We start from the raw sequence: 12,075 nt of genomic DNA, 5'->3' as shown, positions 1-12,075 counted from the left end.
CTACTTTATTAAGCAATAGTGTTTTTTTGGCTTTTTAAAAAAAAATCTCACGAGATAGAATAAACTGATCCTACTTTACTAAGCAATATCTTGTCAAAAACCGAGAAGCGATTCTTCTAATGTTGTAGCTCCCTTCAGTAGCTAATAAGTGTTTTTTGGCTTTTTAAAAAAAAATTTCACGAGATAGAATAAACTGATCCTACTTTATTAAGCAATAGTGTTTTTTAGGCTTTTTTAAAAAAATCTCACGAGATAGAATAAACTGATCCTACATTATTAAGCAATATCTTGTCAAAAGCCGAGAAGCGATTTTTCTAGTGTTGTAGCTGCCTTCAGTAGCTGATAAGTGTTTTTTGGCTTTTAAAAAAAAAATCTCACGAGATAGAATAAACTGATCCTACTTTATTAAGTAATCAGTAAAAAACGAAATTGAAACATAACAGCAAAAGCTTATTAGAACACAGAACTGCTTTATTATCTATGCCTCGAAGTGAAGCCATTAAGATCTATGACTAAGGAATGACGTTATGACGTCACACACCACAACACGCTTACGTCACGGGTCAAAGCCGACGAGTAAGATCGGAGGTTTCTGTTGACCCCATCACGGCTGGTCAACGATTTTCGGGAAGAAAATGTCGACAGTATCATTGTCTGCTAACATCGTAAGTTAACCTATTTTGCCGCACTCACGTGTGTTATGGTAGTGGATATTGTGCTTTGTATCTTCTTAATATTTCTTTTATTATTGTGCTTTATTTTCGTGGGAAATTGTAAATGTTTCATGCTGACTTGGAGGTTTTTTGCAATGGATGTTTTTACACAAGCAGTGTGAGATATCCGAAAGTGACAAAACTATTTAGGTTTGAGAGTAACAGAACAGATGCTCACTTTCCCACAGCACAGAAATGTCGACGTTTTGAAATGTTGTTTCACGTCTTAGTACAAACAGAACTGATCAACAACATACCTTATGAGGTTTGCTTCCGCCATTAACAATACTATACTCTCACACAGACTAAGCGAATTGACGTTACATGAGATAACAGACAGTGTGAACACACGCTGACGTGACGGTGCAGTGAGACGACGCCCGCTCATTTTACTCATCTAAGCTGAGAGAAGAATTTATTCCAGGTATCGAATGCAAATTGTTATGGCGTCTACAAAACACGTGTCCCAAATACACAGCACATACGAAGGGACTCTGTCGGTACTAAGAATATGGCGGCATTCCAACTTTGTGGGACGTTTTACGGACACACATACGCCGCCCCAAGGTCACGTGCACACTGTGGCAATGTGTGTCGACAACAGAAAATCAAATCCGTGCACCCGAATGCTCACTCTGTGGTCAAAGCCGGGGGTGAAACGGGACACTAGAATTTATTCATTGCTTTTTTACCATTTGTGTATCATTAAATGAGGCGTCTTCATCGTCCTTGCGCCAATGACATTCGTATCCTTAACACCAGTGCAATACTGTCACGTTATGTTGGCTTCTCATCTCCCTAGAACTGAAATAGTAGAGACTGCACGAATTCGAGCTGCTGATACGTTGATTCGTTTCGCTGTCGTCTTTGGCAAAGGCAAATTCTCGTAATTTTCTGTAGTATGGTATGTATGACACATGGACACGTTTCTCATTTAAACCTGTGTATGATGTGGGTATTTCGTTTGGCATGGTGTCACATTTTCATGCTATGAACATGCTGTTTACACCTTGTAGACACAGAAAGCACTGATCTTCCAAAGATGTATTTGTAAGTGTATTCACAGAAAACATAGTTCTTCCAAAGATGTATGATTTTATGTACCTATGATCTTCCTGTGAGCATGTGTTACGGTACAGGGGCATACAACCTATGCTATTCATCTTTGGGCATTAGTCCATCAGTATCTTTCATAGTATATTTTCAGACCAAATTCACTACACATGTAACTACTGTACTAATGTTCATTCTGTGGCTCGATTGTTTAATGACTGGAAAACATATTTGCTACCTGTTTATCATATATGTAGACGATTTTGGATTTTCTGCATGCTGCACATCCATTTCAATAGACCTTGACGATTACTTCACTTAACAATGTCTGATTACACCCAGTGAACCTGATAATGACTTAAGGCCAAAATCATGATTTTAATATAGAACAAGGAAGTGTGTACAGTCAGAAGGCGGAAATATCATTCAAGAGCTGTGATCGTCATTGATTAAAGCTGTGTTTTATTTCAGTGATATGTAATGTACAGCAGTGAGCATCATTTACCTGTGACCTCTTACACACTTGTGTATCCTGTTATCTGATAGGTTCGCCGACGACGAGTTCATCTAGCAGGCTACACATGTGCAATATCTCGCTGGCAATGTCAGGAGCTATTGTTGCTAGTTATTGGTCACAAAACACACCAGCGATTTATATAGCAATTTTAATCAGTAATTCGAACGATACAAAGTCTGGAACACCTGCTATCGAAAATTACCTGGAGTGATGAGCAAAATCTCGCATGTCGATTAATACCCGCAGAAAAACAAGAGTTTAAATGCATTAACGTTCTTTTGGGATGTTACAGACTGGAAACTGTAACATGTCAACTAAAATGGTGTGCAGACTTACACTACTGCTCTTCTTCCTTTTCCCTTATCTCGGCATTTCTAATTAGGGCTCAGGATTAACCCATTGCAGCTTATACGTATTATGGGTATTTTATGCTGTACTACATTGTTGTCAGTTAATTTCTCTCCAAATTTCCCTGGAAAGAACTACTCTCCTAACTCATACATATTTTTAAAGCATAATATCTAGGAACCCATAATGGAGAGAAATAATCGTAGATGCAAGTTTGCAGAAAAATGCTCTACAAATTTTATTGACGCTGCGTTTACCGAAATTTCCACTGAAAAGTAGACATAAAGGAAAAAGATTTTGTCGTGATTTCGGGTGTTTTTTCGAATGTGCACATGTACACGTCCACTCTAATGTCGAGACCTTAGACTTTACAGCTTAACATACTAAAAATCTGGAACTACGGGAACGAATGCGATCGTGGATTAGCAATTGCATTGAGCTACAGGGTGTTCTGAAATTCCTGTTCCAAACTTCTAATACATGTAGATGGGAGTGGGTACATAATATTTTGGACAAAAACCCACGGCCGAAAACTTACGGTTTGTGTCCAGCTTTTGAATTCACCCACTTTTACTTGAGGAATTGAATTATACTTTGTGGTTGTGGTCTTCAGTCCAGAGACTTCTTTGATGCAGCTATCCATGCTACTCTATTTTCTGTGCAAGCTTCTTCATCTCCCAGTACCTACTGCAACCAAAATAGCAAAACTCATTTACTACTTTAAGTGTCCATTTCCTAATCTAATTCCCTCAGCATCACCCGATTTAATTCGACTATATTCCATTATCCTCGTTTTGCTTTTGTTGATGTTTATCTTATATCCTCTTCTCAAGACACCATCCGTACCGCTCAGCTGCCCTTCCAGTTAACTTTGAAACGTCCCCTTAGAACAATTTCTAAATTACTGTGCTGATAAACCTCTTACATTATTTGATTTTCAAACAGCTGAGCAAAACTGAACGTACTCAAAGATTCACTAACGTGACACACAATATTTTTTTTAGCGCAACGCAATCTGACTTTCAAAAATCCCTACAAAAGGATGGCCCTGACTAACATTAACCTATCCCATTCACAAATCACTTACCTCACAAAAATCTTCGTTACTCGAACTACTGCAATACAGCGACCGCCACTACTGCCAGCTAAATAAAAGATTCAAACTAAGGAAGGCACTAACTACTGATAGGCATAGTTAGCAAATGAAAGATAGCGCGTAAACCGTCTGAGGATGAATCACAACGATTCGAAACCGGTAACAGTACCCTCTGAATAAAGGAACTGAAAGTAAATTTGTGGCTGGTTGCTGTCCTAACACTATCAACATTTCTCTTCAAAAATACATAATTGTTTAGTTTTGATTTGGTTCAGTTTCATGGAGGTTGACGTGCTCTCATATTTTTGAACAGTTCTCAATCGTAAGACATTCGCTGCATTGTCGCCAGTTTTGTTACCGAAATGTATCGCAGCTACATTCTATTTAGTAGCTTACATGTCTGTTTGCCGGGAGAGCCTGTATCCTTGACACGCCACATGGTATCAGTCTTCTTATAACGAAATTTGCTCAGACAGAGAGCAGCTCGTAGACTTTTGTTGCTGATTTCCACTATTTACGCTTTTGTGTAGGTCGATGTTAATTTTCCTCCATCGTAAGTTGTTTGCTCAGGTCTGCTGTGAGCGATGTTTTTGGTAGACGGCGTCTGATGGCTCGCAGCGCAGCCACAGGACGGGTGCCACGTCAGCTGTCACCACTGTTGCAGCACGTCGCAACGTCCCACATCCGAGTCACGTGAACATCCAGTAGGTACAACCAATTGTGTACCGTAAAACAGCTCATTATTGGACCTCCATACATAATGTTGGCATTTAAAGCTGCGCTCCATAGAACAACACCGTGTTGAACCAGAAGATATGGTGTGTGGTCAGGTTCGAGCAGAGGTAGAACAAGTGGACAGAGGCAGTAGCTCAGTAGTAAGTTTGAAAAACAAAATGCAAGCAGAACAACAAATGTTGTAGAATTTTGGAACACGTATTATGTTCGAGTGTAATGACTTTTCTGGAGACTAGAAATCTACTCTGTAGAAATCAGCATGGGTTTCGAAAAAGACGATCGTGTGAAACACAGCTCGCGCTATTCGTTCGCGATACTCAGAGAGCCATAGACACGGGTTCCTAGGTAGATGCCGTGTTTCTTGACTTCCGCAAGATACAGTTCGCCACAGCCGTTTAATGAACAAAGTAAGAGCATATGGACTATAAGACCAATTGTGTGATTGGATTGAAGAGTTCCTAGATAACAGAACGCAGCATGTCATTCTCAGTGGAGAGAAGTTTTCCGAAGTAAGAGTGATTTCAGGTGTGCCGCAGGGGAGTGTCGTAGGACCGTTGCTATTCACAGTATACATAAATCATCTTGCGGATAACATGAGGCTTTTTGCGGATGATGCTGTGGTGTATCGAGAGGTTGCAACAATGGAAAATTGTACTGAAATGCAGGAGGATCTGCAGCGAATTGACGCACGGTGCAGGGAATGGCAAGTGAATCTCAATGTAGACGAGTGTAATGTGCTGCGAATACATAGAAAGAAGGTTTCTTTATCATTAAGCTACAATATAGCAGGTCAGCAACTGGAAGCAGCTAATTCCATAAACTATCTGGGAGTACGCATTAGGAACGATTTAAAATGGAATGACCAGATGCCAGACTGAGATTCATTGAAAAAATCCTAAGGAAATGCAGTCCGAAAACAAAGGAAGTAGGTTACAGTACACTTGCTCGCCCACTGCTTGATTACTGCTCACCGGTGTGGGATCCGTACCAGATAGGGTTGATAGATCCAACGGAGAACAGCGCGCTTCGTTACAGAATCGTTTAGTAATCGCGAAAGCGTTACGGAGGTGACAGATAACGTCCAGTGGAAGACTCTGCAAGATAGACGCTCAGTGGCTTGGTGCAGGCTTTTGTTGAAGTTTCGAGAACATACGTTCACCTAGGAGTCATGTAGTATATCTCGCGAAGAGACCATGAGGATAAAATCAGAGAAACTAGAGCCCACACAGAGGCATAGCGACTGTCTTTCTTTCCACGAACAATGGAATAGAAGGGAGAACCGATAGAAGTACTCAAGGTACCCTCCGCCACACACCGTCAGGTGGCTTGCGGAGTATGGATGTGGATGTAGATGTAGAAATGGAATAGGATCATAAATGCAGTGAATGGAAAGAAAACTTAATTGCGACAGCATCATAAAGCTTTTAAGTATTTTCTAATATGGTTTGCAACAGCACGGAAACTGAAAAATTAAAAAAAGGCGTAAAACAGTTTCATTTCGCAAACATTACATTGGGGATACAGTCCACGTTTGCCCGTGGAAATGCAGCAGCCGTCTCAAGCCTAGCGCCTACTCAACCGGCAACACAGTTGTGTCGTGCGGGCGCGCGTCTCGCAGGGGACAGCTCGGCTCTGCAGACAGCTGGCGAGGGGCGGCCGGGCTGCACCCGGCCAGTGCTCGCCGGCCCCGCACGCCTTCTGTGCGGCCGAAAGCAGCGCCTGCAGCGTCCTGGCGCCTGACCAGTGTTCAGCTCAGTGCCCAGGCTGAGCCCGAGCAGGGCACTCTGTTTCCTGGGCCAGACGCCGGCAGCGAACGCGTTCCCGCTCTCACTCTGTAGCCACTGCTACGACGCCCACGTCGCCTTCACCTCCAGGAGCTGCCAGCTACGGAGCTGCACCATCCAGGCTTCCGTACCGAAGAGACATGTTGGCAGTATTCGTGTTTGTTTTCCGCTGGCAACTCACCTACATCTGTAGCTACATGGATACTCTGCAGGCGGCCGCGGCCGTGATGGCCGAGCGGTTCTACAGTCTGGAACCGCGCGACCGCTACGGTCATCGAACTACCTTCGCAATTCTCTATTATTCCAATCTCGTATAGCGTGCGGAAAGAATGAACACCTATATCTTTCCGTACAAGCTCTGATTTCCGTTATTTCATCTTGGTCATCGTTCCACCCTATGTAGGTCGATGTCAACAAAATATTTTCGCATTCGGAGGAGAAAATTGGTGATAGGAATTTGGTGAGAAGATTCCGTCGCAACGAAAAACGCCTTTCTTTTAATGATTTCCATCCCGAATTCTGTATCATTTCTGTGACTCTCTCTCCCATATTTTGCAATAACACAAAACGTGCTGCCTTCCTTTGAACTTTTTCGATGTACTCCGTCAGTCCTATCTGGTAAGGATCCCACACTGCGCAGCAGTATTCTAAAACAGGACGGACAAGCGTAGTGTAGGCTGTCTCCTTAGTAGGTCTGTTACATTTTCTAAGTGTCCTGCCAATAAAACGCAGCCTTTGGTTAGCCTTCCCCACAACATTTTCTATGTGTTCTTTCAAATTCAAGTTGTTCATAGTTGTAATACTGCATGGGGTCTTAATTAAAAATATTAATGTATAAATGCAATAATTTTAGTAGCTGTGTGACCGGTTACGAAGTCTCGTAACTGGTTGGCCCTGACTAGTATTAGCACGCAATCTGACTGCATAAAATAAAAATAAAGAATGAATGAATGTCATTTTGACGACACAGGCTGTATGGAAGACGAAACGAGTTGTCTGTCGACTTTCGCGATCACTCGGTCACAACACGCGAGGCGAACGTGACGTTCACAACAACAACAGTAATCTCCAGTGGAGGCTGACTGGAAGTTACGGTTTTTTTTTATTGCAGGTTACGTCAACCTAAAGTTACATCCTTCAGAAATGTGTCAAGTTCTGCACTGATGTGGATGCGGCTGTCGATAAAGGAGAGATTAAAATGTTGGCAAGAATTAGCTCCGAACCATACTGAGAAAATTGTGCCAACTGTTTTTGCTAAAACGCCTTCATCAACCAGCAATGAATCCAATAACGTGTGTATTCGACTGTGTTCATTACAGTGTCTCAACAAGATAAACTTGTTTGTAGAAACTCTAAGAACTAGTGTCAGGAGTTTGTCTGTAGTTAGGAAGGGCGGGCAGCCACTCCAGCAGGCGAGGTAAGGCAGCAGCTCACTCACCTGATGTCCCACGAGCAAATGCTGTTTCAAAACACCAACACGATGAAGGTCTCTAGAAAACGAGTCGCTATTAGTAAAAATTTGTTGTAATAAAATGATGAAAAACTTAATATTCGTGGTTAAAAATGCACTTTAATTGGAGACGTTTGTTTGTGGAAGAAGCTGCCTAGAAGAACTAGCTCGTAAATTGTCATTTATACACTTTATATGTAGTTACATTTCATATATTACAGATTACGTTATCTTTTAATTGTGTTGCAAATTAGTGATTTGGTTCTGTAATTTATATTTTCAATAATGATATGGTTTGCGAGATGATCAATGTGTGTGTGAATGTACATTTGCATTTGCAAGTTTCACGTTTAATTTGTAAATTACTGACAATGACAACTCACAGCTGAGAGAGAGAGAGAGAGAGAGAGAGAGAGAGAGAGAGAGAGACAGAGAGAGACAGAGAGCTGCTATATGTACGCAACATCAAATATTACAGAACATACCTCTATTAGCTTAACAGAGAAGTCCCAGGAACTTTTGACAAACGTGAAGGCGAGAAGAACAATTTTTGGATGTGGCAGGACGCGACTCATCCCCATAGTTAGCCTGTGCTCAGTACCTCAGCGCTCATAACCGCTGCCTGACAATGAACTGCTGGTACAATAGAAAGAAAACAGCCCTCGGTCACTATTTTTAACGAATAAACCGGGTTTCAACATTGCTAGGAGCGTCTTCCTCAGAATTTAAATCAAAGAATGGTCTATAAGATGGTCACAGAATTATGACTAAACAGGTATGGTACAGAATATAAGTACGGAATCATTGTGAAAGACTGGCGGTACTTATATGTCATTTATAAAATAATAAATGTGCTAAAAGGGTCTTAGTCACAAAGAAATTTAAGGTAAAGAAAACTGTGATGGCGAGCCACTAAGGGCTGCTCGTTACTTGCGTGGTGCAGGTTGCAAAACGGACTGAGGTTAAAAATAGTGAGCGGGGGCTGTTTTCTTTCTATTGTAACTATTCACGGTCTCTGAACGGGCTTCTTAGCAAAACTTTAATGAAGGCTTTAACAGCCGGTACGTCCTTATATGACGTTCAATTATAACAAATCTGAAAGAAGTGACGTGTTTTTACAAATCTTCAGTGTACCGTTACCTTGAAACGGTACACTTTTATAGTACGCAATTTGGGATGCGAAGTCCACTACGGTATCTACACTCCTGGAAATTGAAATAAGGACACCGTGAATTCATTGTCCCAGGAAGGGGAAACTTTATTGACACATTCCTGGGGTCAGATACATCACATGATCACACTGACAGAACCACAGGCACATAGACACAGGCAACAGAGCATGCACAATGTCGGCACTAGTACAGTGTATATCCACATTTCGCAGCAATGCAGGCTGCTATTCTCCCATGGAGACGATCGTAGAGATGCTGGATGTAGTCCTGTGGAACGGCTTGCCATGCCATTTCCACCTGGCGCCTCAGTTGGACCAGCGTTCGTGCTGGACGTGCAGACCGCGTGAGACGACGCTTCATCCAGTCCCAAACATGCTCAATGGGGGACAGATCCGGAGATCTTGCTGGCCAGGGTAGTTGACTTACACCTTCTAGAGCACGTTGGGTGGCACGGGATACATGCGGACGTGCATTGTCCTGTTGGAACAGCAAGTTCCCTTGACGGTCTAGGAATGGTAGAACGATGGGTTCGATGACGGTTTGGATGTACCGTGCACTATTCAGTGTCCCCTCGACGATCACCAGTGGTGTACGGCCAGTGTAGATCGCTCCCCACACCATGATGCCGGGTGTTGGCCCTGTGTGCCTCGGTCGTATGCAGTCCTGATTGTGGCGCTCACCTGCACGGCGCCAAACACGCATACGACCATCATTGGCACCAAGGCAGAAGCGACTCTCATCGCTGAAGACGACACGTCTCCATTCGTCCCTCCATTCACGCCTGTCGCGACACCACTGGAGGCGGGCTGCACGATGTTGGGGCGTGAGCGGAAGACGGCCTAACGGTGTGCGGGACCGTAGCCCAGCTTCACGGAGACGGTTGCGAATGGTCCTCGCCGATACCCCAGGAGCAACAGTGTCCCTAATTTGCTGGGAAGTGGCGGTGCGGTCCCCTACGGCACTGCGTAGGATCCTACGGTCTTGGCGCGCATCCGTGCGTCGCTGCGGTCCGGTCCCAGGTCGACGGGCACGTGCACCTTCCGCCGATCACTGGCGACAACATCGATGTACTGTGGAGACCTCACGCCCCACGTGTTGAGCAATTCGGCGGTACGTCCACCCGGCCTCCCGCATGCTCACTATACGCCCTCGCTCAAAGTCCGTCAACTGCACATACGGTTCACGTGCACGCTGTCGCGGCATGCTACCGGTGTTAAAGACTGCGATGGAGCTCCGTATGCCACGGCAAACTGGCTGACACTGACGGCGGCGGTGCACAAATGCTGCGCAGCTAGCGCCATTCGACGGCCAACACCGTGGTTCCTGGTGTGTCCGCTGTGCCGTGCGTGTGATCATTGCTTGTACAGCCCTCTCGCAGTGTCCGGAGCAAGTATGGTGGGTCTGACACACCGGTGTCAATGTGTTCTTTTTTCCATTTCCAGGAGTGTAGTAGCACCCCCCACCGGACGCTGACAAGTCTAATAGCAGCTCCTGCGGTCTTCGATAGCTGCCTGTGACGTCAAAACCACGTCACGTCTGCACGGTGACGTGTGGACTGTATAGGTTATCCCTGTCTTAACTGGGCAGGGGAGTCAATTAACGCCCTACTCTGCCACCTGCTGAGACAGTCTGCCTCTCAGTGCCGGCTGCTCACGTCCACACGGCGACCGGACGGCAGGGGTGCGTTTACGGACGTGTCGCCATGTTTTAAGGGCGAGGGGGCCGCGGGAGAGCGACGGGGCTCGCTACACCACGAACTGCTCTTAATGGGAGTACATCCGAACAACAATACACACAATTCGTAATGTCAAACTATTGGTAAGGCACTATTTGTCAAAGAATAAGAAAACATTACTCTATCTGACGAGTTTGTTTAGGGTACACCCTTATTTTTTATGCCGCAATATTTTTCTTGTACTTGTGAAATATTACTCTCAAACGATACGAAACATATGAAATCCTCTGTTATGGGTATACTTTCATATTCTGACACACAAAATCGTAATTCCATTGGATTAATGGAGGTTTCGCTGATCACGTACCGTGTGTACAAGTAAAACATAAAAATCAATAGCTGTGCTGGAGCGCGTCGCTAAAATGAAAACACCAACTGCCGGCCACTCTATGGCAAGGGTGAATTTTGCTAGTTTCTGCCCCTAGGCAGAGGATAATATTTTCACCCTTCATTTCGACATAAATTCACCACCTGGTAACGTAGATCTGTATGTGACTTAATGCTACGACTGCTGCTGCCGCTAGCAATAATAACAATATAATAAATACGTACTTCCTGAACTCTTCACATTCAAATCAGGCAAAGTTGTTTATTTTGTCCCTTGTTTATAGCAAATTGGCCGATCACGTGTTCACATTCTGGTTGCTGCGTTACGCTGGGGTTCACCCAGAGGATGGCAACACTGTTGACTCGACCCTGCGACGTGGACGACCGCAAGTAACTGCCGAGTCTTTCGAGCAGTGAGAAAGAGTGCTCCGGGTGTTCTCGCAACACTCTGTAGAGAGGACTCGGGGAGCAGGTTTTAATTTCGTTGCTCTTCACGTTCCCTTTAAAATGAATAACCTCATCACTCAATTCTACAAATTGGCCTTTGCAATGCATACGCAGTTTGGTACCACATTTCTATTGTTCATTGTTGTCTCGTCCAGAAAAATTACTTAGGAACTCAAAATTGCTCACCACATCTATTTTTGCAAACTTTTGCACACTCTCCTCTTTCTTTGTTGCCTTGTCTTTCAACAGTTTCAGGTACCTATAACCAGTTACTCTTCCCCGATTACCAATTTATTAATGAAAGTGGTACACTTGCCGAATGTCTTGTAGGCCCCCCGCGAGCACGCAGAAGTGTCGCAGCACGACGTGGCGTGGACTCCACTACTGCCTGAAGTAGTGCTGGAGGGAACTGCCAGTGCTGCAGGGAACTGCATGGCTCTCCGTAAGTCCCTAAGAGTATAAACGGGTGGAGACCTCTTCTGAATAGTGCGTTGCAAAGCATTGCAGGTATGCTTAACAATTTTTCATATCTGTAGAGTTTGGTGGTCAGCTGAAGTGTTTAAACTCAGAGCGGTGTTCCTGGAGCCACTCTGTAGCTATTCTGGACGTGTGGGGCGTCGCATTGTCCTGCTGGAATTGCCCAAGTCCGTCGGAATGCACAATCGACATAAACGGATGCAGGTGATAAGACAGGATGC

Source organism: Schistocerca serialis, chromosome 11, assembly GCF_023864345.2.
Source record: "Schistocerca serialis cubense isolate TAMUIC-IGC-003099 chromosome 11, iqSchSeri2.2, whole genome shotgun sequence".
Classification (NCBI taxonomy): Eukaryota; Metazoa; Arthropoda; class Insecta; order Orthoptera; family Acrididae; genus Schistocerca; species Schistocerca serialis.
Note: the sequence above shows the minus strand (reverse complement) of the source record.